Source organism: Falco punctatus (genome assembly GCF_963210335.1).
Source record: "Falco punctatus genome assembly, chromosome: 10".
Classification (NCBI taxonomy): Eukaryota; Metazoa; Chordata; class Aves; order Falconiformes; family Falconidae; genus Falco; species Falco punctatus.
In genome coordinates, this window is record NC_137590.1 from 6,750,961 (window position 1) to 6,776,114 (window position 25,154).

Consider the following 25,154-nt stretch of genomic DNA (forward strand, 5'->3'; position numbering starts at 1 on the left):
CAGTATTCAGGCTCGCTTTAAGTACCGTTCCTGATGACAGTGTGCTGTTTCCAGTCAGCTTTTATTTAGCATATGAGTTGTGTGGGGTTTGGGTTTGGTGTTTTGTGTGGTTTGTTTTTTTTTGTTTTTTTTTTTTTAATTCTTCATTTGAAACCCCTATTCACCTGGGCTTTGAATTTATTAACTTGGAAGTTTGCATTGTCTGCTTATCAATTCTTTGCATAGTATCACTGAGACTAATGTATAGTTGAGACAAAATTCAGAATAGGAAGGAGAAGGAAATCTATTTTACAATAGAACATGATCTTTTGATCATGGGCTTTTTTTCATTAATAATAGACAAGAAATCACAGTCAAAACCTTCAAGATTAATTTCTGTGTTACAGTTGCCTAGAAAAGGGTGTCGTCTTTTTTTTTCTTTTTTAAAGAACCCTGAGAATGAAGTGGTGTCTAGGTTATGTTTGTCTGCAAAATCAAGCCATTGGTAGCATGTAAAATGATATTGGACACTACAGTCTGACACTGGAGGTTGCTTCAACTGCATTTAAATGAGCCTCCCTCGAAGAGGTGATCTTGAATGACTGTAGGATACAGGAGATTCTGCATTATATTCATGGAAGGTTTTTGATTTTGAGTGTTCAGAAATATCTTAAATATTCTTCTGACTTGTTTTTATACTAAAAAATGGAGGGGAGGGGAGGAGTAGTGTTCTCTATGCCAAGGACATGAGAGGGTGGTGAAAAATATCTAAACCTGACTGCTGGGGCAGCATGCTTGTGTGCTTTTTTCTCTGACAAGATCTATTGATGTTTCTAAATGTAGTGTATTAGGAAAGAGGCAATTGTGATTGAATTTTACTGATACTGATTTAAATCTGCTATGGATTCTACTTCCACTTGGATTTTTATATGCTGCATTTAAGGGAAGATACATGAAATTTTTTTTACCCCATGTAAATGGTAGGTATACTTCAGATGGACCCTATTACTTTAATAATGCCTTTAATTTAATTGATGACTTACAGTTGACAGTTATCAATAAGCTTATTTTCTTTGCAGTGGAAGAAAATTACCTTGCCTCCAAACACAATTGCATGAGGGATTTTTAGTATTTCGTGTGCAGTATCTGGAATTATTGTTGGTGAGGTTTTATGCTTTTAGATGTAGATGCACATTTTTCTTTTATGTTGTCTAGAGCTGGCTGCATTTCTGACACTGTACAGAGGTAAGAAAAAGGCACTTGCTTAAGACAGCATGCTATTTAAATGACAGGGAGAAGAGGGCAAGGGGGCCTCCATTGGTTTTACTGCTCATTTTCCTTAGGCTCTAGAAAGTCAGGCTTGTTACTGCTGCTGCTGAGCTTAGGATATGGTGTAAGTCTCTTACTGCTAAGGTTGTGACTGCTTTTGCAATATACTTGAAGAGTCAGCTCTACAGGTATCTAACTACTGTTAAGTGTTCCCTGACTTTGTGTGGTTTGTGTGTGGGAGTTGTTGTTTTTTTTTGCTTTGATTTCATTTTGGTCACGTTCCCACCTCCACAGCCCCACCCCTGACTTTGTCACCTTTACTGTTAAATGTGAGTATGTTAGGTCAGGTGTAGTCAAACTGTTTGTCTAACTTTCTTTGTTAGGTTATGCATCATTGCCCTATTGGAAATTTTAGAGGCTTTCTTACTATTGTTGAGTTCTTTTTGGAAGATTACTAGCATAACTTGAAGTCTAAAACCATAACAACTGCATTTCATGGATGAGGTTGTTCTAGAAATCTTAAAACACTGTAAAAATTACGCAGAACATGTTGAAATTGTTAGGTCAGGGCAAGCAATCATCGAAGTTGTTACACATATGGCTGAACTGCATAGCAGTTTTGCCCTGATTTATCAGGTGCACCTGAAAATGGGAGAGGAGGGAGAAGAGGAAGGCTGCAGAACAATAAAACTGTTACACTGCTAGCCATAATAACTAGCACCTGAATTAGCCTTGGTTGAGTATGACACTTTGTCACAAAGCCTGAACTCTTCGCTGTTTCCACGTTTCTGTGCATGTCAAAATGTGTCAGAGCCATGGAATGAGATAATCTAATATCACAGGCATACCCAGAAGGCCTTTTAGAGGCACGTTTTCAAGGTGGGTTTATCTATGTAGTTGCATGGAATATTCTGTATGTGACTTCTGAAAAAAAAAAATGTTTTCCCCCTTCTTCTGTTCTCTGCTGTATGTGAGAAAATCAGTTGTCTGGTTTTTCAGAGGCAACAGCAAAACAGGTTGCGTGGCTGAAAGTATTATCAATATAATGTTTCGTTTGGGTAGTTGAGCCTAACACATATCTTTCCCCACCCCCCCCCCTCCCTTGGCAGGTAGGAGGGGGACTGAGTAGGACAGGGCAGAAAGAAAAAGCAGAAGTACCTTTTATCTCCCTAGTCTCAGAGACTGTGAGGCTATTTAATGTATTGATGAAACTTGCTCTTTGGGATTTGCTTTGTTTGCCTAACACCTTCACAGGGCTACACGCGTGCTTTTTCTTGTGAACTTTTAGGTGAGGTGAAATAGAACGAGATACCTTGTCTTCTGTGATTCCAGTAGATTTCTCTCAGCAAACACAAATGGTAAAAATTACATTTTCCAGAGTATTTATGATTAGGCCATACAAACATGGTTTTGAATGACACTACAAGTATCAAAGATTGTGTGGACTGTTACGTTCAACAAATACAATTCTTAAATTGTTTCTAATGGAAATTCTAATATCTTCATTAACCTGGGTCTTACTCTAGTTAGAAATACATGCAGAAGAGCAGTTAGTGAATGTGGGAAAGGGAAGAAAAAATTATTCTTAGGAAAACTACCCAGACTAGGGAAAAACAAGCCAAAATCTGTTGTCTAAAGAGTATTTGCCAGTTGTCTTTGCTGAAGAAAACAACTTCCAGATTAGGTATTTTTGCCTGCCACTTTCCCAGCATAGAATAAAGCAGATCAGCATGTGTGTTCAAAACAATTGTCAAAGGCTTGCTTGAAAGCTTACCCAGTTCACTTAAGCATTCCTTTACAATGCCAGTGTTTGTCTGGGTCATGAGTGCAACAGAACTGATGCAGTACCTTTTTTTTTCCCTAAGGCAACTGTAGCAAAACTGTTAATTCATATGTTGCACTCCTTCCAAGTGTCCTAGATCACCCATTTATCTTTGTAGTTGATCACAAGCTAGACAAGACTTCAGTGTCACCACGCTGTGTCTAGGGAAGCATCTCTCTTCCTGTTACTGAACCAAGTCAGGTATAGTTGTGATGATATCATGTGATGCTGTATTAAATAAATCTTTTCTTGGAGGTAAGAGGAGATCATGTATATGACTGTCGATGTGCTAAATGTATTTCCTTCTTTACCCTCATTAACAGGTGATTTTGAACTTTAAAGGAAAAATAACTCTTTATTCCAGATCATATAGTATGCTTTTATAAACAATTTTAGTAGTGTCTAATGGTTGTTATCTTTACCTAATGAAGAGGGAGGATAAGAGCTTTAAGACAAAGGATCTGTCATAATGCTTAATGGGAAACTTCTTAGCAGCTTTTTTTCACAATGAAACCATTATGTTAAATATACTGACTGTATCATAACTTTAACTCAATGGTTTCAGGTAATGCATTAAAATACAAGCTATGCTGTCCCTTCTAGGCTTTCACAATATTAAGTCATGAGATATCAAGCCCCTGAGGGAGGAGTTGGTGGAGATATAAAATACAACTCCCACCCCCCAATTCTTGCGGGTTAATCCGCCACCCCCCAGTTCTCAATTCTTTTAAAACCAAAATGGAGGTTTCAAACTCTTTGTTTTTCTAGAAGCCTGAACTTTCATAACTGTTGTAACAAACTTGAGAATTTGTGTTTCTGTGTGTTGTTCTGTTTTTTTTTTAAGCTATAACTTGTTGATAATGTTCCCAGTCTACCAGATGGTGTAATATTGAAATCTGTTAGTAATGGGTTGCATGGTAAAATCAAGCACGCTGCTGCTTATCCCATGTTTTTCTGAACTGCAAAAAGTGAATAGGTAAATATACTTGTTCTGCAAGGACAACGCAAATCTGGCTTACAGGCACCAGCCACTGCAAAACTACTGTTGTAGTTTGTATGCGCTGTTTTGGACTCATCTTTTCATTAAAGACATAAAAAGAACATAAACTTAGGAAGAAATCTGAAAAATAGTTGAAGTATTTCTGATGTTTCACTGTGCCAAAGAATGACGAAGGAATGGAAGCTTACACTAGTGATGTATGGGGTTTGGTTTTTTTTTTCTGGAAAGCCTCTGAATTTTTGTTTTTCTAAGACTTAGGCAGGTCTGTTACTGCTCTTAGGTCTAGCTAGAGCACAAGGTATGAAGTGGTGTAGCATAAGACTAAGCAGCTATTTCTATCTTATATAAGCAAATGAGTAGTAAGCTCTAAGGGTGCTATTTTACTATTTCTGTGTAAATGAGTGAAATGTAACTTTAAAAATCTTGTGAGGAAAATATCTCTGGTATATAGGTGAGCTCCTTTCTTGAGTTGCATAAGCAGTAGTTCACTTTTTTCTTTTAGACTGCTTATTGTTCTTCTTAAAAGATTTTTATTGCTGTAGGTCTAGAAAGGAACCTTTCTAGACTGCATGGGTTTAATGTTTTTTTGTTAGTTCCCATTGCCAAATATTGATCAGCTGAGTCATTTACATATAGATAATGGTGTGAAGTCAAATCCAGCTTCCAGTGTTGATTCAACATGAAAAGTTTGGTTATAAAATTACTTATGAACAGATTTGCTTGAAGTACATCAATCAGCTTCTGGTTAACTCTTATATGAATGATCCTGGAAATCATAAATGTCTTTCAGATGCTTTCTTAGTTAGCATGAATGTGAGGAAATTATTCTTCTGGGAAGTCTCTAATAAAATGCAGTTAGAACTTCTTATCCATGCACACTTAGGAAAATATAACAATTTGGTGGTGTTGCTGTACGTACTGTATTTTCTTTATGGTTACCTTATATCTAATAACAGAATGCTCTGCCTCACTGAAACATCCTGAAGTGATAGAACAGGTAATGGAGCAGGGAGTTTGTTGCTCTATCTGTTAATGCAAGGGTTAAGCAGAAGGCAGAAGTAAGCAATTTACTTAAAAATAATAATAATAAAAACATGAGATGCACCTTCTCTACTCCAGTACTGTGAAGTAACTTTTTATTGTTCAGAAGTCAATTAAAGGGCAGTTTTGAGTCCTTCGGACTGGTGCAGAACAAAAACCTATAGCAAAGATAGCATTCCCCTGTTTCTACCTTGTGCACTCAAATAGACATTCTGACACCTTGCTGATTGCCCTATGGAGTGTATTAATGTCTTAATGTTGTTGATTTTTATTAAACGCCTCAGCTGTGTATTGATCACGTTCTCTGGAGGCTAGTGAGTCCCAGGAAAAGGGAAACATCTGTGCTCAGTGCTGTTTGCTACTATGTGTGTGAGTGGGTAGCAGTTAATGTAGTCTACTTGGATAAACTTTTTCTAAAACTTCTTAGGCGACTGTTGAGAGTGTACACATACAGGTGCGTGTGCACACACACACACAGAGTCAGTATGTAAAAGTGCTGTATTGTTTCTTGGAAGTTTATGGAAGTAGTAGTAAAAGTTCAAAAAGTAATTTGTTCCTCTTAGTCACAACTATGACTTCAAAATGGTTATTCATTCTTAGCAGCTTACATGTTAAGGAGATGATTTAAAACAGAAATTTGCAATTACTTGTTTGCCAGTGACTTGGAATAGACTTTTCAGACCTCTTCCCCTACATTAACAGTATTTTTTTCCCTCCTTAAAGGCTGGGTTAAAGAGTTAGGTGGAAGTAGGGAATTACAGCTTATGTTGCGAAGCATTGTCTTTTGTACTTCTCTGCACAGCTGCCTGCCAGCAGGTCAGCCCCTAGGCTGTACCTGTGTGTGGGGTTATTCCTCCCTAGGTGCAGGACCCTATGCTTGCCTTTGTTGAACTTCATTAGGTTCCTCTCCCTCCCAAACTTTCTGGCCTGTCCAGGTCTCACTGAATGGCAGTGCAGCCATCTGGTGTATCAGCCACTCCTCCCAGTTCTGCACCATCAGCAAACTTGCTGAGGGTATGCTTTGTCCCTTCATTCAGGTCATTGATGAATAAGTCTTAGTCTGCTGTACTTCTCATTTAAGCATAATTTTGTGGTAGCCTTTTAAACAAGAAAATGTAAAAGAACACATGGATTCAAGACACTTTAAAAGTATCTTTCTTGGTTGCGTACCACTTACATGTCATGTGCTGGCATGTGCATTGGTTTTGCTTGGTAAGTAACTTACGTTTCCTTATTTGAAAGTTTTATTTTCCCATTAAAATCTCTGAATGGGAAATAACATTTTTAGGCAGTAATTGATAGAATCCCTTCTTAGTCAATAAAGTATTTATCTAGTCTGAAGCTCTGAAGCAACATAGCTCTGAAGGCAACCAAAGCAAGAGTACTTAATCTGCAGATTGTTCTCTTGATTAAAATGGAACAAAACCAGCACCTCTGTTAACCTAGAATGTCCATTTGATCCCCCCTTAAAAGGAAAGCAGTTCTTTTGATCAGTGCACAGAAAACTGAGGAAAGAAAGTGTCTGTGCTGTCTGGAGTAGCTTTTGAAGACTCCTGTATTACACCTGTGGGTCTTCTGTTGAACCCCCTAATATTTTGGTGATGCATGTTCATAGCTCATAAACAAGACATGTAGAGGTGAGGTGTAGAACTGGTGCTAGCAAACTTGCCAGACTTCTATTTGCTGTGCTAGAGATCATAAGAAGGTAGTAGGGATGATAAGTGGGATCCAGTGAGAGGTAAAATGAGCGGAGATTTGAGGAAATTCAAGGAGAGCCATCTCTTGATAGGGACAGAATAGCTTGCATTGCCATCCAGTTTATTTTTTTGTTCAAATGTACAGCTACACAGTTGCTTCATCTTCTCTTACCCATCTGTTTGTGGCTGGACCTCAGATGACCTCTGTCAAGAGATGAATATGTAGTATGATAATATTTCAGATGGGCCAAGCAATGTTTTTGGTATATGAGCAATGTTTTTTTTCCTTCCACATCCTAGTAGTGCTTTATAGTGATGAAATTTTGCTTAAACTAAAGATTCTGTCTGGGCAGAACTGTAAGGTAGTTTGAGCTGTACGTTTGAGTAAGCTTTTTAAAAATCTTTTCAAGCAGTGGAAATTTCCAAGCTTCACAAAAACAAAACAAAAAAACCAACCCCCCAAAAAAAAGATTTTAAGTTCTGGTCTAGTAACAGCTTTGCAAGAAGAGAGAAATATGAAAAGGAACCGCAGACATTCTGGATGTCAGCCTGTGAAATTTTCCACTATTTCCTTTAATAACATGCAGGCATGCTTATATTGCTGGAATTTCAGTTAGAAGTCTCATTCTGATGGAAACTTCAAGCTACTTGATGAGCAAATGCTCCCTGAAAATGAATTGTCAAGAAAAAAAGTTCTTACTTGCAAGAACGTCCATAAACCACTCCCATGCTGGTTACCAACTACCGATCATATTAATCTTGCCTTCACTTTCTTGGTTTACAGTTTAACAGTTACTATTACTAGATGATTACTGCCAGGTGATGGTCTGTCTCTTTTTGCTTCAGATATTAATTCTAGACTAACATTTCCAATAAGGACTGTATGTTGCTAGAAGTCTTAATTGTCATATACTAAAGGAAGAAAGACATTAGGAAACATATCCTGTTCTAATCATATTCATTTTTAAAGTAGTTAACTTTAAAACCTATTTAATGGTTATTTATAAAATTATTGTAGCTTCAGCTACACTGGTGAAAATCAAACTGAAGTGATCTGCAGGTTCAGCCTCATTTGTCTACCTGGAAGCTCTTTTCTGTTTAAGAAGTTCTTGTTTACCAAATGGCTCCCTGACCTTTCTCCAAGATCTAGAGGACTCTACTTTGAATGTGCCTTGTCTTTCTGTCACTACAGATATTCATTGTTGACTTATGCTCTTTTGGATGAGGGCCTAAAGAATCCTTTATATAATGGGTTGAGGTTTGTTTTTTCTTTACTTAAATGCTGGGGTGGGAGCTAAGGTGGTATATTGTGCAAAAAGCAAGCAACATCTCAACAGACTGATTTCTTTCCAGTACTAATTGAAAATATAAACCCAGAGCACTTTAAATGCATTTCTGTGGAATACTCTTTCCAAGGCAGCGTGGTACACATTTGCATGTCTCAGGCCAAGTCAGGGCTATTGTGCATCCTTCCTGTTACCTCTCCTCCCCTTGCTCTGGGACTGAGCCCCTTGCAGTCAGCAAACAGTTTTAACTCAAAATTGTCCATTCCCTCCTTCCTGCCAACAAAAAATCCTGAACCCCAAAACCAAACAAAACCACCTAGACAATGTCTGGCTGTCAGTTCACTCCTAGTTGCACAAACACCAGTACTAGTGCAAGGGAATGGGTCGGGTGGGACTAGAGCAGCTCTATCAAAACATAAACTGGATGGAGTTGCTGTAAAACATTGTTTTCAGAAACAAATGTATTATAAAAGAGAGATTCAGGTACTACCTGGGTGTTGGAGAAATTCAGCACCCTTTGTCTACCCTGGGGTTGTAACTAGAAAGAGTTGGTGGAGTTAGTAATTATGTATTATTACTGGTAGTTCCTTACCTATTGTATCTGCACTGGAAAACTAATTTCACTTAAGTCAATAGGGATTAAGTAGGTATATTGAGTGCTGTTCTGAAAACTGATGTTGAGAAACCTGCAAATATTTAATGTGTATTTGTTACTACTGTAGTGCATATACATATTGCTAAGCAAAATAACTTGCTGAAAGGGGTAACTACTGCAATAATTCTATTTTGGGGTAGAATTAATCTATCAAATGGATAACATCTGTAGAGACTCAGAAGATCAGTACCCCCAAGCTGTTGGGTCAAGGGTTGAAAGATTTTTAACAGGACTGTAGGATTAGACTTAACCTCTTAACATAACCTGCACAGCTAGGACAAAATAAACAATTACATGCAAAGCTGAAGACAAATTATTGTACTCTGATGAAAGTATGTTTACTATAGGAATCTATTTCTAAATAGAAACATACTCGATGTTTATATGAACACTTGTTCAAAAGGAATCTGTCAATGCCTGTATACAGATTGATAGGACATAGGTCAATTTAGAATATAGCCATCTTACCTGCAACTTCACAGAAGTGATGGAAGTGGGAAGGGTGGCACATAGCAGTAATCAACAGGATCATCAGTCTCAATACTTTTTTGAGCCAAGGTGGCAGTCTTTCCAGACCTCCAGAAGCAACACAGCTGAACCCTTTTGGTTGGTAATTGTACTATGACACACGGTTGCCAAAATACTTTTATTGTTTTTTGGATTTAGGGCCCTGTTGAATGTCTGCTTAGTATTATCTGGGAACTTTTTTTTCTGTTTTCTATCTTTAGGCTGCAGTTATGGATGCAGGGCCTCCTCAGCCAGGTTTCAGGACAGGTACTTGACTGACTGAATTAACTTGGACCAGATTCTTTACATTGGAGTATCCAAAAGCCTTTTTTAAAGTATATGACTGTACTTGTAACTGGAATTAACTCTTAGCTGACAAAGGTTCAGCAAATATTTTCCCTTTAGGATAAGGGCAAACCCATGAAGTGAGCGGACTTGATGAGAGGCAAAGCAGTCCTAACTCTTGTTTCTGATTAGAATACAGCAATGTTTTAGCTATAATACAATCTCTTGAACATCAGCAAACTATGAAACTTATATGATGGGCCTTTTCTGATGGTTTAAGAAAAAGATGGGTCATGAAGCTGCAGTTTAATTGTAAAGTAAACTTCCTAATGTCTGACTGTTAGGTTGTAATTAACTGTTCATTAGTCCATTGTCTTTAAACAGAAATGGTTCTACTGAGCATTTCTGTTACCTAGAATTGAAGAGGGCTAGTTATTTCATTTTTACTGATATTTCTGTAATGATTCACCTTTTTCTTCCTCTTTCAGAACTCACAAGAACTAGCAGCATCCTATGTACAGAAAAAAACTTAGGGTTTTTTTTCACTATTCCTTAGGGTCAAGTTGGTTTGAAAGTTTATTCAAGGTGATGAGGTTGCACAGGTGAGACTGAATATCCTGGCATGCAAAAATAATCCATTGTGGTTGCATTTTGCATTGTTTGATGCAGCAGGGCTCCATAAAGTTTATTTGTATTGGAGGATCTGAGAAAAGACAACAAGCTTCCTTAGTTGTGTGCTATTGCAAGGTTTTCTTCAGTGGACTCATTTCCTGGACCAAAGACTGCTCTCTGGATTAACACACTGAGTAGCTTTAACTTTTAGTGCATTATTTTAGGGTACCTTATTTAACTCTAGCATGATGTGGGCTTGTATAGCCTTAGTTGCTTCTATTCATACAGAGTATTCAGTGTCTACCACAGCACAAGGGTTTTTTGAAATAATTCTAAAAAAAAAATAATCTAGTAACTTCCACCTTAAATATTGAGACACTAATACAGGGTAGATGTACTTATTATGGATCTGTTGCACCAGATTGGTGGTGTCAGCTGAGGATGTACCACATTTGTGGTGGTGTTACTATGGCAACTGCCTTCTAAGAGCTGTCTCAAGGTCACTCATCAGTTGTAGCCTGGAGTGCTTGCTGCTTAAGCAAAATACCTACACCAAACAATTCAGGAAATGATCACTCTGCTTTGAGAAAGCAACAATAGGGATGCAAAGCAGTATTTTATTTTTGGGTTGAGGGAAAGGAGATTCTCTTTAATTACTCTGTATATTCATTGGTTGGATATTTGAAGGCTCTTAGAAACATTGAGGGGCAGATTTTAGTTGAAATGTAAATAGTATGTAATCTAATATTAATTATGTGAAGATTCTTATTTAAAAAGCAAATCAAAACAACAACAAAAAACATAGAACCTGTAGAAGCTGAAGAACTTGAAATTAGTGACCAAGCCTGAAGTTTATGGGGCAAAAATGACTGCCTATGCCAGTGAAAACTTGAGATAGTGAAAACTTATGCTGAGTTGAGAATTTAGTTTCTTATACTTATGGGCTTCTTTTATGAAACATCCAGATGCATTCCCACACCTAAATCTTTGTGGATGTAGTTAGAGAATGTCAAATACGCCAAGCAGCATTTTCAGTCTAATGCACAGTGATTCAGAGATAAGGCTAGAGAAGGGGTTTGTTCATGAAGTGGATCTTTGTGTTTGAGGTTACAAGAGATTCTTTTATATTACATGCATAAAGTTGAATCCACTAGACTAAAACTTGATTAGAATGACAAAGTGCTATTTCCTTAGTTTGGATAGTTACCTGACTAGTTTTATGTGGCTTTTTGGTTGGTTTTCCTTTTTGGATTTAATGTTGCTTCTCTTCTTTCCTCTTGCCTCATTTCGTGGACTAAAATAGTGGTACAGGAGCAACAGAAGCAGCCATTAGATTCAGCAGTTGATATTATGGCTGACTACATCTCAAACCTCTTTCAAAAAGTTGTAAGCTTTTGTTTTGAAAACATAACTTATTCAGACAGCACTTTAACTCCTCCTTTTGCTTTTTAGGCTGAGCAGACCAAATTCTTCTAGCTTCCTCTCAAAAACATTTATTAGCTGGTCTCCCCCATGCACCTGTTGTTTTTTAACTTCTGGTTAGTTTGTAGGTTTGGGGAATGTTGTTATTTCCCAACTGTACAATTTTTTTGTCTCATACTAAGAAATACTTTACGAGTTGTCTCGAGAATAATTTCTGTTAACATCTCTGGAGTTGTGGGCCAGGAATTGCTTCCTATAGTGTGATCTAGATTTGGTGCCATTCTCTAGAACTGCATTTGGAGATGTCTATTTTTAAATAAACATAACCAAGACTTAAGTCTTGTCTTCAAGACCTTTGAGAGGTGGGATTGGTTGGAATTTTTATACAAGTGGGTTCCGTGGACAACTACTATTGAACCTAAGGAGCTCCATCCTTGGAGTACTACTAGTCTAGTACCACACAGAAATGATGGGTGAGCTGGTACTTCTATTTCTAGATGAACAGGATATACATATATTTGAGGGAATGAAAACATGAGAGCTAAGGATATCAGGTTAGTAGTAATCCAGTCTCTTTCTACCCTAAGTAAAACAAGCCTAGACTGTAGCGAGAGGGTAGAAAAAATACATGCATTTGAACTGTGGATAAAAGGGAGTTAAGAAAAAACTCTGCCTTAATTAAGGTTGCTCTTTAAGAGTCATACATGTTAAGTGTTTGTATCTTTTTCACCAAAGTAAGCAGACTGTTCAAATTTTAACACAGGCTAGTATTTTCATGTTGTAATTTATCCATTGCTATAGTGTGAGGCCATAGCAAAAGAACAGTTTCCATCTCTGCCACAGAACAGAGGTTTCGAGGGCATTTCCACAGGATATGAAGTAGTGGCATATACAAGCACTTCCTTGTGTACAAAATGAACAGTCTTACACAGGCAACTAAGAAATTGTACATGGGAAAGCATTTACTAAGAGGTAATTTGAGCCACAGGGCTAGTATCTGCATTGCTAATTAACAGGGACATGCTTGCAGTCTGAGGTACGGGCTTATCACCCCAAAGCTGTCAGTGCAATCCCCTAGCTGTACCATGACGGGATGGCTATCTTGTTGCACTGGTCTGTGAGCCTGTGCTGAGCTCCGGGGTAAATTTATCCAGATTGTAAAATAAATTCTTGCTGAATGCAACACCTTGGCTGCGCTGCTGGTAAAAGGTAGCTTCAAAGCTACCTAAGTCATATTCGTGAAAATGACATTAAAAGAAATCATTGTAGAGTGGATATATCATTATTATCCACCTATGAGAGAAATATTTGTATTTGACTTTATGTGCACTCGAGGATTTTCCAAAAGTAAACAGGCTGGACTTGTGGGTCAGCCTTATACTCTAAAATACCATGAAAAACATGGCTGTATCATTCCTATTTAAGAACTGTCCAAGAGTTCATGAGAGAAACAGTCTGATCTTCCATAGCTGTTACAGATTTCTTGTGGACACAGCTAATTGATACCTTTTAACAAAACCAGGTGAGTTAAGATCCTAGACAGTGGCAATGTTTTATTCCAAATATATGTACTGGTTATAGCCAAAATAGATTAAAGTTTAGCTATGCTAATTGTCTCAGCCACTTCAAAAGTTTTTCTTTGCAGTAACAAGGCTGCTTCAACTTTCTAATGTAGTATTTTGAACAAAAGGTTGGATGCTTTCCTATAGTCATACTCACTCTCATGAAAATTTCTTCTGTTATGGAGCTTTGCTTATTTAGTAATTAGTAATTTTAGTCCAATCCAGTCTCAACTTGTTTTTTCTGGAATAATAAAAAACTTGCAAATCTTCCAGGCTTTTCTTTCTCCCCAAATAAAGTTAGCAAGGCACTTCACCACAGATTGATTCATTTAGAAAAGATTTTAATGTACTGTTATTGTTAAAAACAACAAAAAAACCACCCTGCCAACAAAAAAAACTCTGCATGAAATGGAATGTTTCTCTTCTAGAGTTACACTGGCTCCACAGCATCAACAGTGGAAAAAAAAAAAGTAACTAACAGCCCTGGAGAGACTTTGAGCTATATCAGTTGAAACAAGGACACAGCTAGGGCTATTGGTTAGTCTAAAACAAAAACAAAACCCCACCCACAAAACACCACAAAAGAATACAGCTGAAAAGTGGCTTGTTCTAACTTGCCTAGTATATTAAGGTAGCATTTTTACCACATTCGTGCTAAATTAAAGGCTTCACTTCTGAACTGTAGATTTATGAAACTGCTCGGACTTTTTGCTGTATAGTTGCACAGGATGTCCTCGTGTATTTCAGTATTACTTTCAAGAACCATGAGGAGGCATGGAGCACAATGAGTTCTTAACACAAGATTGACCATCATCAGTTAGTTTATAGCTAGAGGAATTTGCACTGAGATTTGTTACATAAGACAATGTTCTAAGTGTGTTTTGCAGAACAGATGAAGCAGCTTTGATATTAAAACTTTAACTCTTATGACAGGATATACCAAGTAGGCTCAGCCAAAACAGCTCGTTTTCCAGAAAAAATTACCACAGGCACTTTTTTTTTGAAGCATCCGGAACAAGCCGAAGTTGTAAAGCTCTTTACCCACATTTCTAATCAAATCAAATTTCTTTGTTGGCAGCTATCTTAGAATGAGAAAACAACTGCTAAGTGCAAGAATTTCTTGAGTGTGACATTATCTGGAATCTGTATCACTCCGTGCACTCAGTGCTTGCAGTCCTAGATAGTATCTCTGCTAAAAGGCTAGAGAAACAGAGGGACAAAGCACAGATCAAGAGTGAGATAAAACAAAGAATACTTAAATTTTGTAATAATTTTAGATAAGCAGGAAATACAGCTTCTAGAATTAAGGTTTTTTGGTTGTTTTCTATTTGGGATGATTTGTTTATCTTGATATTGCTGCCATATATCCAGATGTGACTGAACTGTCTCCAGGCAAAGTTTACCACAACACACTTATATTGCTGTAGCTACAAAGATTACTGTCATCTTGGAAATGTTAAATTCCATATTAGTTACAATTTACCACGACAGAGCAGAAGCTACTGATGTCAGAATTGGCAGAAGTTAGTTTAATGCTCTCAGAGAAAGTTAAGTTCTTGCTTAAGTGCTGTAAAATAACATGGAGATGGCCACTAATTCACTGTTTTGCTAGCAGTCATCTGAAAGATTGCAGTATCTGCCATGTGCATATAAATGTGTCATGGTCTCTGCTAGTGCTAACACTATCTCTAGGAAAAATGGGTTGTTCTTACACCCTAGACTTCTTGAAAGAGTTCTGGCCTCCAAACAAGGCTTATCTATCATGTGATATGGGTGCTTATGCATACAGGAGTGCTCAAAACCCGTTTGTTATTACCTAAAAGACAAGCAGATGCTTATGCCTGTTCCCCATTTGTTAGCATCCTCCAAATGCAGAAGCACTGGGATTGTTTTCAAAGGCATTATCTTTCTTTCAGTTCACTGTTATGTAAACTCTGCTTTTTCCTAGTAAGTCAATCATGAGCTTGTCAGGGTTGGTTTGATCTTGTGAAATGCTTTAAAAAAAAGTGTCTTCAGCAGGTCTTACATCAGTGTCCTAAACTTCACTATTAAAAAGGTATGCTAAAAGAATTGTTCCATCAGTGTCAAACTATATGGATGTGAAAACTATATTACTATTAGCTAGAGCAAAGGGGGTGTCCAGAATTCTATTTTTTTTTTCTTTTTGGGGTGTGTGTGTTTACTTTTGAAATGAAACTTGTGCTTATGAAACACACAATGATTATGAAAAAATAATAGCAAACGATTAATTCCTGATTTCTAAAGCAATATGTAAGCCTTTATTTGGTATGCTGTGACAATGGAAGATTACATTAGCTGGCTAGGTCTAAATAACTTTAACTGAATTATTAGCTAAAATGGGCTAAAAAAATATTTTTTAAAATACATAAATCTCTCTATCAAACTAACTTCCCAGCTGCTCCTAATTCTTTCTTAAATATTAAATTACTGCTAATGAGAAGGGACTTGACTGAGGTTAAAAATAGAGCATGTTGAACTTGAGGCGAACCTTAATAACTTTTCCAGCTTTTATAAGGATTGTATTGTGAATTGTGTACTGTTTAGTTGGTTTCTCACTGATTAAAAGTATTGAAACAAACTGTTTATTGCGAAATAAAGTTGCTGTCATTGCTTTGTTTACATTTTTGATACCTTATCTAAATGTTACTTTACAAATTTGATGCAAAGTTCAAGCCTAGAGATGGGATTTCTAAGCCTTAGTAAGGCTTTTTTTTGTTCCTAAAGGCAAAACATACTGCTGAAGATGTAGAACAACTGAAATGTGTTTATTGTCAAAGCCTAAAACAAACTTGTTTACTTGAGCTTTGGATAAAGCCAGTGTGGCAGATTGGATATTTCACTATATGGAGCTTGTTACTACGGTCTTGCAGAAGTTTCCAGTGTTCTTTGAGCTTGGTTTTACACAGAGATCTTTCTTTATTCTGCTTATTGGAAATTCATGTTTTGACTTAACTGATGTTTGCTAATTACTTTATGGACGTAAGACTGATCTTGACTGAAACAATTCTGCAAAGCTTATTGCATGCATGAAGATTTGGTAAACTCTTAAAGAAAACACCTCTCTAATACTTGTTCTGGGAGTAGGTCCTTACCTCTCAACATTTATTCTTGTCCTCTAAGAATGTAGATTTCGTAATTACAGGTAATAATTACAGTCACTGTCAGCGTGGTCATTGAATAAGAAATGATGGGATTTAAAGGAACTTTCTCTTCTGAGTGAGTGGCTGTATATATCCCTAGCACTTGATTTAGGAGACTTGTCCTTATTCTGAGTGGTGCTCTTGTAGTTATGCCTAGTGATGTACTTAAGGGAGAAGCAGGCCTGCTGTAACCAACAAATTTTTGCCCAATTTTCTTCCACTCAGTAAAAAAAAGAATACATCTGAATTAATTATTCTGTCAAAATGACAGATCAGTGCTAAATAGTGTTCAACAAGTTGAGTGTTGTGAGTTGCCAGTGAAGAAAAAGAACATGAGATTGAACATACGGCATATTTATACAGTCATGTTATGCCTTCCTCTTGAGTATAAGTAATTCAGGTCTATGCAGTATTAAAAAGAGTACACTGGACTTTATCTTTCTCTTTTTTGGTGGTTTGGTTCTTTAAGATCTCTACATTTTTAAAAGTGTTTTTTTTTTCTTGAGAGTGCAAGGCAGATCTATTCAAAATAACCACAAGAAAGTCATAAAAAAATCAACAGGAAGAAAGTGTTTTCCTCTTCAGTCATTTCATTTATTCTCCTCCTCCTCATTATCAGATGGCAGAGTTAAAAATAAAAAACCTGATACTTCCACATAGTTGTAGAGCTTAACTACAGAACTGACTGCCACAGAGTATTTCAGTTGTATTAATTGGTTAAAGAAACCCACCCCACCCCCCCCACCCCACCCCCCCCCTCAAAAAAACCCAAAAACAACCCACCCAAAACCCCCAACTATATAGAAGAGAAATCCAGCTGCTGGGAAACTCAGTCCTTTTGAACCAGGAAGTTCCTGAGCTGTGTCGATTTTGAAGTTTGAGAGTATGCTGCAACACATTCATATGCTTACCTTTTTCTTTCTAGGCATTCCTACTGACTTCTGTTGGAGAGAGAACACTGTGCTAAGTAAGTCTTCTCTTCTACGTAATTGTCCAGGACTGCTTTAATTTGAGGGTTGATACAGAAAAAACATTGATATTTAGGGGGTCAGGAAAAGGGAGAAAATAATTTCAACTCCCTTAAAAAAAATGAAGGTATTTTCTTATGTTCTGTATTAATATTGTATGTAGTTTGCTCTCCTCCACCTCCCTCAAACTCGAGGAAATGCATGGTATGACCTGGGCTCAGCATGTATGATGGTACCTAATGCTATAGGCTTTTGGGGGAAACATGGGCCCTTAAAGGGCGTTGCTTTTAAAAGTTGTGGGGTGGCATGGTAGCATCCTTCTGTGTATATATCTGCCTTTAGTTTTTAATTCTCCTATCACTGATACTAGAGTTTTCTTCTTTCTGAGGTAACCAATGGTGTGAATACTTTCTTCAAACCAGTTCTTTTGAAACAATGGTGATGAAATGGGATTTCTTAGCTAAAGCTGTTCTGGGTCTAGAGTAGGTATGATGCTAATCACTGGTGGGTTTTGGTTTTGTTTGGGTTTTTTTGGTCATAACTTCTGAGGTAGCCAATCTAACTTTCAGTACTTGAATAGAATAATGTGCCAAGCTCCATACCTGTTGCTGGAGAGTAGTGAAACTGGTAACTTGTCTGGACATTCTGTTCAGTGGGATTTTGGTTTGGAGAAAGGAAGCACCTCCTTCAGAACAATCTCTTGTGATAAGATCAACCTCTTGGCTCTGCAGTTTAGTAGGTACCCTGAAATAAAATTCAAGTGAGCTGGCTTGGTTAGAATAAAGTAAGGTTAAAGCAAAATGAAGAAAATTAAAGGAGGCAGTGGAAGAAAAACATTTGGAGAATGATCTCTTCAAAGCACAGAAAAGATTGTGTTTTGATTCAGGTAGCTGTGCTCATTAAAATGTTACAGTTCCTAAGCAGTGATTTGCAGACAGATGACACAGGTTAATAATACATGGTGGAGAGAAGGGATAACTAATTCTTGTTCTTTGACTGGATGGAGACACTTGTCTAAGCATATTGTCTGTCATAAATCTACTTACAGTGAAAAAAAACCCTAAATCACAGCATTTCTATTCTGTAAGACAGAATTAATGACGTCAGACTTAAATTTGGTATGCTCTTTTCTTGTGTTCCCTCCATGGTCTGCTATGTTTATCCTATTACTGTATGTCCACTATTTGTTTATAGGCTTCATCTATATGAGAATCTAACAAAGTTAGCTTCCTCCTGGTGAAAGCTCAAGTGTAGGTAAGGTTTTGTAGCTTTCTGAGATTTTAATGGACTGTCAGGTACACTGAAAATGCTTAGCAGACTTTGAAAAGAAAACGTGAAAGTGATGCAATGCCTAGATTCAATATTAGAAACTTTTCTTCTAATAATTTTGATGGGGCCCAAGAACGTAAGATTCCGACTGCAATGTACCTACACATTACTTCCCTTTCTTTTAAGAGTTTTGTGTTAAGTGTGATGTACTGTAGTAGAAAGTCACTTAACTGGACAATGGCAGTGTTTACTGACAAGAAAATGTGTTTACTGACAAGAAAATGCATTGAATCAACTGCTGTATAGCTGATATACTCTAGTTGTATGATGTAAAGGCATAAGTGGGGCAAATCACTTGGTTACCATGCTTGATACGCATACTAGATAATAATATAAAAATCTTCCAAGTGTGGAGGTGTGGCTGAATATTAAATTTAAAGCTTAGCATCAAGTTAAACTTTGAATTAAACACAGAATGACCTGAAAGTCTGGTAAAAGAGAACACGAGTTGTTTAAGTCATGGCGGATGCATCTTGGACGTCTCATTGGCAGACATACTCAAAGAACGGTTCGCCTCCAGCTCAGGGTTTTACTGAATGGAAGGTACAGTTCTGTTGGTCTACTTGTATGGAAACTAAAGATGCAGTGCGCTTAAGAAATAGTAGTAATAAAATTCAACAGCTCTATCCTGGTATTTCCTCCAGTGCATTATATAAAAATATATAAAATTGCTTCCTAATGTTGTGAAACTACACAACTACTTAGCCATTTATCTACAAACAAGGAAGTGACTGGATCTGAAACAAAACATTACAAATGTTTTTGGCACTTGAAGAGGGAAGGATGTGATCCCCTCTTCTGTTTTTGGCAGTCACTGACCTCTTGTACTAACTTCCAGAATGGCTGCAAATCTTCCTAAAATTACTTGGAATTTCTGTGCTAATGATGATAGTGTCATTTTGGAGAGTTCTGCAGATAAACATCAGTGTTTGAGAAGTGCCATTTGTATAAGAACTCTCATGAGCAAACCTGATTTTTCTGCCTGCTGCAGGAGTCTTGGGGAGCCTAGTGCAAGATTTGCTGAAAAATGTCTTTTTAATGCAAGTTAAGGTGTTGCTTCTTTAATAGAACATTAGACAAACTAGAAGCATAAGGTTTTTATGCAGGGGAAATTATTTGAAAAGAAAAGTTTGGACAAAAAAAATAGAGGGCATTGAGAACCTTATTCAAAAGAATGCTTTTTCTCATAAATGGGGGTTGAGGGGGGAGTAATCTTTGATGGTAGGAATTAATATTGGAATACATTGTGTCCAGTAAAGATGGGAGTGTATGCAAGATGTAAAAAGTACATGACATTAATAACACATACCTGCTTAAATCAGTACAAAAAAGAATGTGGTAATACATCCTAAAATCAAGACAAAATAGGACCAATTGTGAAGTACTGTCTTGTCTTAGTAGCCCATTGTTATAATGGTACCAGTTTGTCATTGGGCTGCAGTACCTAATTATCCAATGACAGTTTTACAAATATCATAGCAGAATTAATCTAGCATCAATACAAACACTGCAAAGAAAGTCAGACCCAGTTGGTCAGGGTTTTGTTCAGTCCTTTTGAAGGTCTCTCAAGAGAGATTCCATAGGTCGTCTGGAATAGTGGTGTTCAGCCATTATTTGAAAACTGAAATTTTAACTTGTTGCAGGTAGTAAAGCTTGCCTCTTGCCCTTCTGTTGTAGGCCTTAGAGGAGACTGTGGCTCTCCAGTCTATAGTATCTCTCTGGGTGCTATGTTTCTGTTTGGTGTCTTTGTTCAATGCTATACAAACCTTTGGGTTCTTCTTTTCCTTCTCCAATTCAGCTTAATTTTTAAATAATTGACTCCTGAAATTGAAGACTTGAGTCTACCAGTGATGTGCAAAGTAGTGTTACAGCTTTCAGTTTTGTGCAGGAAGTTTTAGCCGATGCTGTGTGTTACAACAATTGGTATACAGCACATGGGCAACATTTAAAATATAATAAGATAACCTGACAGTACTGTGGAGAGACGAATTAACCTAATCAGGGAGTGATTTTATTCTGCCTTTATTTTGCAGTTTAGCTGAAGGTACTCTGCTAAGCTCTAGTCACTATGAATGTGAAATATAGTAAGATATATGAAAAAAACAGGGGAAGGGGGATTTTTAACTAATGAATTGCTTGGAATTACTGTTATATTACAGACAGCCAACTGTCACATCCAGCTTTGAATGGCAAGCATTTGTCTTGAACTAAATGAACACCTCTTGCAGCCGTACTAAGTGTACATGTGTACGCTCAATCAGTTAATTACAGCATTGAGCTAGGAACATTTCCATATTTCAAGGTCGAATTGTGTTTTAGAAATGTCACCTTTGTATTAAGTAGCTGTACTTACTCCTTACAAAGAACTAAATTACATATAAGCACTGATACTATGCATGGAAGACTTAAACTATTTTGATTTCCTTTCTTCAGTAACTTCCTTTTGGTTTTGGTCTCTGATCCTGTACTCTCAAATTTGAGAGGCTAGTTATGCCAAAACTCAGGAAACTTAATTAACAGGCCTTTTATTATTATTAGATCAGAGGATAACAGATCTAATTCTAAAAGCAAAGGGTATGTGTGTTTTTAATATTTTTTTTTAATAGCTATTTTAGTAGTCTGACGAAAAGAGATACCAATTAGACTTCTGAAAAACACTCTTAACACACCAGGCATTTAATTCCCATTGAAGTCTGTGCGTATGTACCTTCCCTCTTGCCCTCTCCCCGTATCACTCAAACACTTTTTCAGAATATGAATCTATGTTTTTAAAATGGTAATGTATCCAGAGCTTTGATTAACATTAGTTGTTTTATGGTGCAAAATAGTGTATGTACTGACTTAAATTCTATAGCTTCTTGTGCAAGTACATGAATAAATGTCTGTAAGTACTCCATCTGCTGACTGGCAAAATGTGCCCAAGGCAAGTCAGTGTGATTTATGGACTGTATTTCTTTCCTGCTTATGTGCCCCTCCTTACTGATGGGTGTAAATATTTCCAACAATTAAATCACTGTTTTAAATGTCAGTTTAAAATCTGCTGTAAATGAATATTCTTAATCAGAAGTTGCTATCTGTCATAATCAAGAGAGTGTTTTTTACTCTTTATAGGGAAAAAAACCCCGTATGTTTTAATTTGAATGTTGCTGGAACTCCCCATGTACTTGTGTTGGCAAAGACTAAGTTAGGATAAGAGCCTTCCAGACTTCAGCTCTCCATTTAGGAGACCATTATCTATCACTGTATAGGAAAGTGAACATCACTGCTGAAACAGTAATGCACTTTGGAGATGATACAACAGATAAATAAGTCTATAGTAGTCTTTTCTGTGACCTGATGGGTGCTGCTTCCACATGAAGTCTAATAAGCAGTTACACAGCAATGTGCTTAACTAAGTATGTGTACCAAGGGTTAAAGGAAGAAGTGTTGAGAGCTGGAGTTGACAATACTATTTTAAGTGTTTTGAATGACCTCACAACCTTAGTATTTTCAGAGTAACTTTTTTGTATGCCTTTAAAAAGCATATGGAAAAAATACTATGATGTGCCACAAGGAAATTTCTGCTCTGTTTGCCAGCAAGGTTGTCACCTGGAATCCCACAGAGCAGACTGACACCACTGTGGTCAGTGGTCTGAGCTTGCTTTCTACATGGGCTAGCCACTGGGCAGGAGCGTGGTCTTTTTGTGCTACTGGCCGAGACCTCCATCTGCGGTTGCAACTGGGATCTTAACTGGGGGAGAGGGAAGGGTGGTCTTTACTAAGCCCTTGATTCTGTTGCTGCCTGGTGTGTTGTGGATGCTGTGTTTGGGTGGGGCAGTGTAACCTGTAACATGTAAAACGTAAAAATGTCCCTGTTCACTAGCTACTGTTCTGGGCATTTTAACTGCTTCGTAGCTGGCAGGTTTATAGAGAAGCTGCTCTTGGGCTTTATAGTAAGTTGATACAGCATGTTCTAACTCCTGCAGCACGGAGAAGCGGTGCAGCAACAAAGCTAACTTGGTTAGATAAAACACTTGAGTGTCTTGGCAAGTGGTTTAAAACTAAACTGGGTGTGTTCAAAGACTTTAAAGGCACTTGCCATCTATACAGGTATCTTCACTGGAGCAGCAAGATGAAGCTTAGCTTGATCAGATGTTTGATCAGATGCTCTTCTAAAGCTTTAACTTTGCAGACTGAATAAAAGGTTGCATTTTGTTCACCTGAATTCTCCACTCTGTTTTTAAACATCTGAACCAATTTTACACAAGTCTTCCACAAAAAGTTATTCTGAGGGGTGTGTGAGAGACAGTCATTAACGTATTACAGCAGGCTTCTGTGATGGAAAATGTTAGGCATCCTTAACCACAGATGTAGCTCTGCCTGCATAGGTAATGATATGCTTTAGTGTATTTTTCTATTTTAAGCAAAGATGCCCACCCGAAACCAGCAATGTTCTTTTCTTTTTAGTGCACCAGTCTGTTAAACTTATCTTTCATTCAGTAGGTCTTCTGAAGTTTAGCCTAGCATGAAACTTCAGTTGCAGTGTTGGGTGTTTCAAGGCTGTTTTAAAGATGAAGTATATTAAATTGAATGTGTGTGTATGTGTTCAAAAATAAAGTCACTGGGGCCCCTTTCCTAGACTTAACAGATGCCCTTGTGGAAATGTCTGTTGGTGTATGATTTTAAATGTTTTTCAGCAACCTGTTCTCCCCCCACCCCCCATTTGCTACTGCAAATTGTAGAATCTTTATCTGTACAAACAAAAAGCGAAAAATAATATTCTCTTTTATTTGGTATAGGTCTTATTTCCATGACCTGTAAGCTTTAACAGTGTCTGGGAATGGAAGAAACTGCATCTGTTTGGCCTCATGCATAATGCAAATGTGGCATGTTTTTAAACTAACTTTTAAAATATCTTTAAAGTTACAGGTGAACACAGCTAATTTCTAATTGGTTTTGTAAACAACAGGTATAGTCTTCAGAAACTGGAAAAATGCCTGCTGTAGACTTCTGGAAAGAGCTTGCCTGCTTTCTTGAAATATGTTTTTCCTAAATGGCTTCAGCATAGGACACAGTGTAGATCGGGTGGAGCCTCACAGTCTCAGTTGCACTGAGACATGCTGTTAATTCAAGGGCAGTCTCTTATTAGGTTCATGGGCTGCATAATAAAACATACACAGGAAAAAAAAGTACATTTTCAAGCGAGTGGCATAAAGTTTAGTAAAGAGTCCTCAGAATTACTCATTTTTTGCATTCTGGTGCATTATTTTGAATCTTTTCTGCTTGAAAAAATGATTATACAGTCTCAGACTTAACTAGATCACCACATAAGTAACCTATTAACTAAACACTTCTAAATATTACTTAAATTTTGTAATCACTGTGTTTATGGAGACAGTGTTAATATTGCTAGTGTCATCTTCCCATCCCCCAGCTTTTGAGCTCAGAGGAGTGTAGTTTGCTTGCAGCTGCAGTGGTAGGCATCTTTCAGGAAGTGACCTTGGCTTGTATTAATCAAATTCAGAACACACAGAAAAGCTTCTTGGTAACATGCTGACTTGATGTAAAATTTTATAGCATCCATTTTCTTTTAAAATGAGGCCATCTTATAAAAAGGGAATTTGTTTGATATCTCAATTTAAAAGAATTTCTCTAAAGTGACATGGTATTTAGAGAAGGTAAAGCAACAAAACCAAACTGCTCTCTTTACTGAGAGGAAAACAGCTTTTTATATGTGTAATTAAGCCTGAAATTACTATTGGCAAAACTGTATTTTAGCCTAGCTAAACTATGAAAATACAATGTTACTTGATAACATTTTCACTGGTGTCTTACCATTTTTGAACAAGAAAAGAGCTTGGAGTAGGGCATGATCTCAGTCATCTAAGACTCTCATGATGCCTTTAAGTTTCTGACGATGTATTTTAATCAGTTACTGCATCTTTTGTTAGCAGCTCTTAGGGCATTAACTTAACCTCATAGTGGCTGTATTGAGCTGCTATGCTTATTTGCATAGATTGAGAAAGGAATCTACCTGTGTCTGTTCAAGAAATGACCTTGCCCACCAGCTGGAAATTGTTTTTCATTGGCTGCCCTTAAAAGTGGTTGACTCTTCCTGAAGCAGGTTTTAAGAATTTTGCATGATAATCTTCTTGCCTAAAACTATTTTGTGAATTGAGTTACAAAAAGAAGATTGTTGGTAGTATTTTCAGCTGGCATAGCTGTTTCTAAGAGTATCTGTCTTTATCCTTTCTGGGGACCTATACAGGGGGCTAGGACAGGAATCTCTTTCATCATTACAGAGTGCTATGAAAGCCTTTAAGGTTCTGGGGTAAGATAATTTACCAGTTTTCAAACTGCATCTTTCTGGAGGATTAGTAATGGCTGCCACCTGACTAATGTTTTTTCCTTTAGGTTGTTATGTGCATTATCTTGAACAATCTACCATCTGGTTGCTTTCGGGGTTTGGAAAACTGAGTTCTCTACTTGTAACTGGCATCTCTTCTGCATGTTGATGGCATATTTACTCGTTTTACCTCTTCACAATTATATTCAGGTTCTTGTCATTCTTTCTGCAGTG

At 37.3% G+C, this 25,154-nt stretch overlaps 1 protein-coding gene across 7 annotated transcripts in view; it reads left to right on the forward strand.

The window, feature by feature from the left end:
* The window catches only part of NCOA3 (nuclear receptor coactivator 3), an 83,418-nt gene that overhangs the window by 2,100 nt on the left and 56,164 nt on the right, over positions 1–25,154 (forward strand). For 5 of the 7 annotated variants that reach the window (XM_080404925.1, XM_080404929.1, XM_080404930.1 and 2 more), the window contains exon 2: positions 17,224–17,265. The exons of 1 other annotated variant lie outside the window; for it this stretch is intronic. The gene's annotated coding sequence lies outside the window, so the exon portion shown is untranslated. Of the gene's footprint in view, positions 1–17,223; positions 17,266–18,460; positions 18,521–25,154 lie in introns of all 7 variants that reach the window. One more of the 7 variants, XM_080404927.1, reaches the window with a different exon arrangement.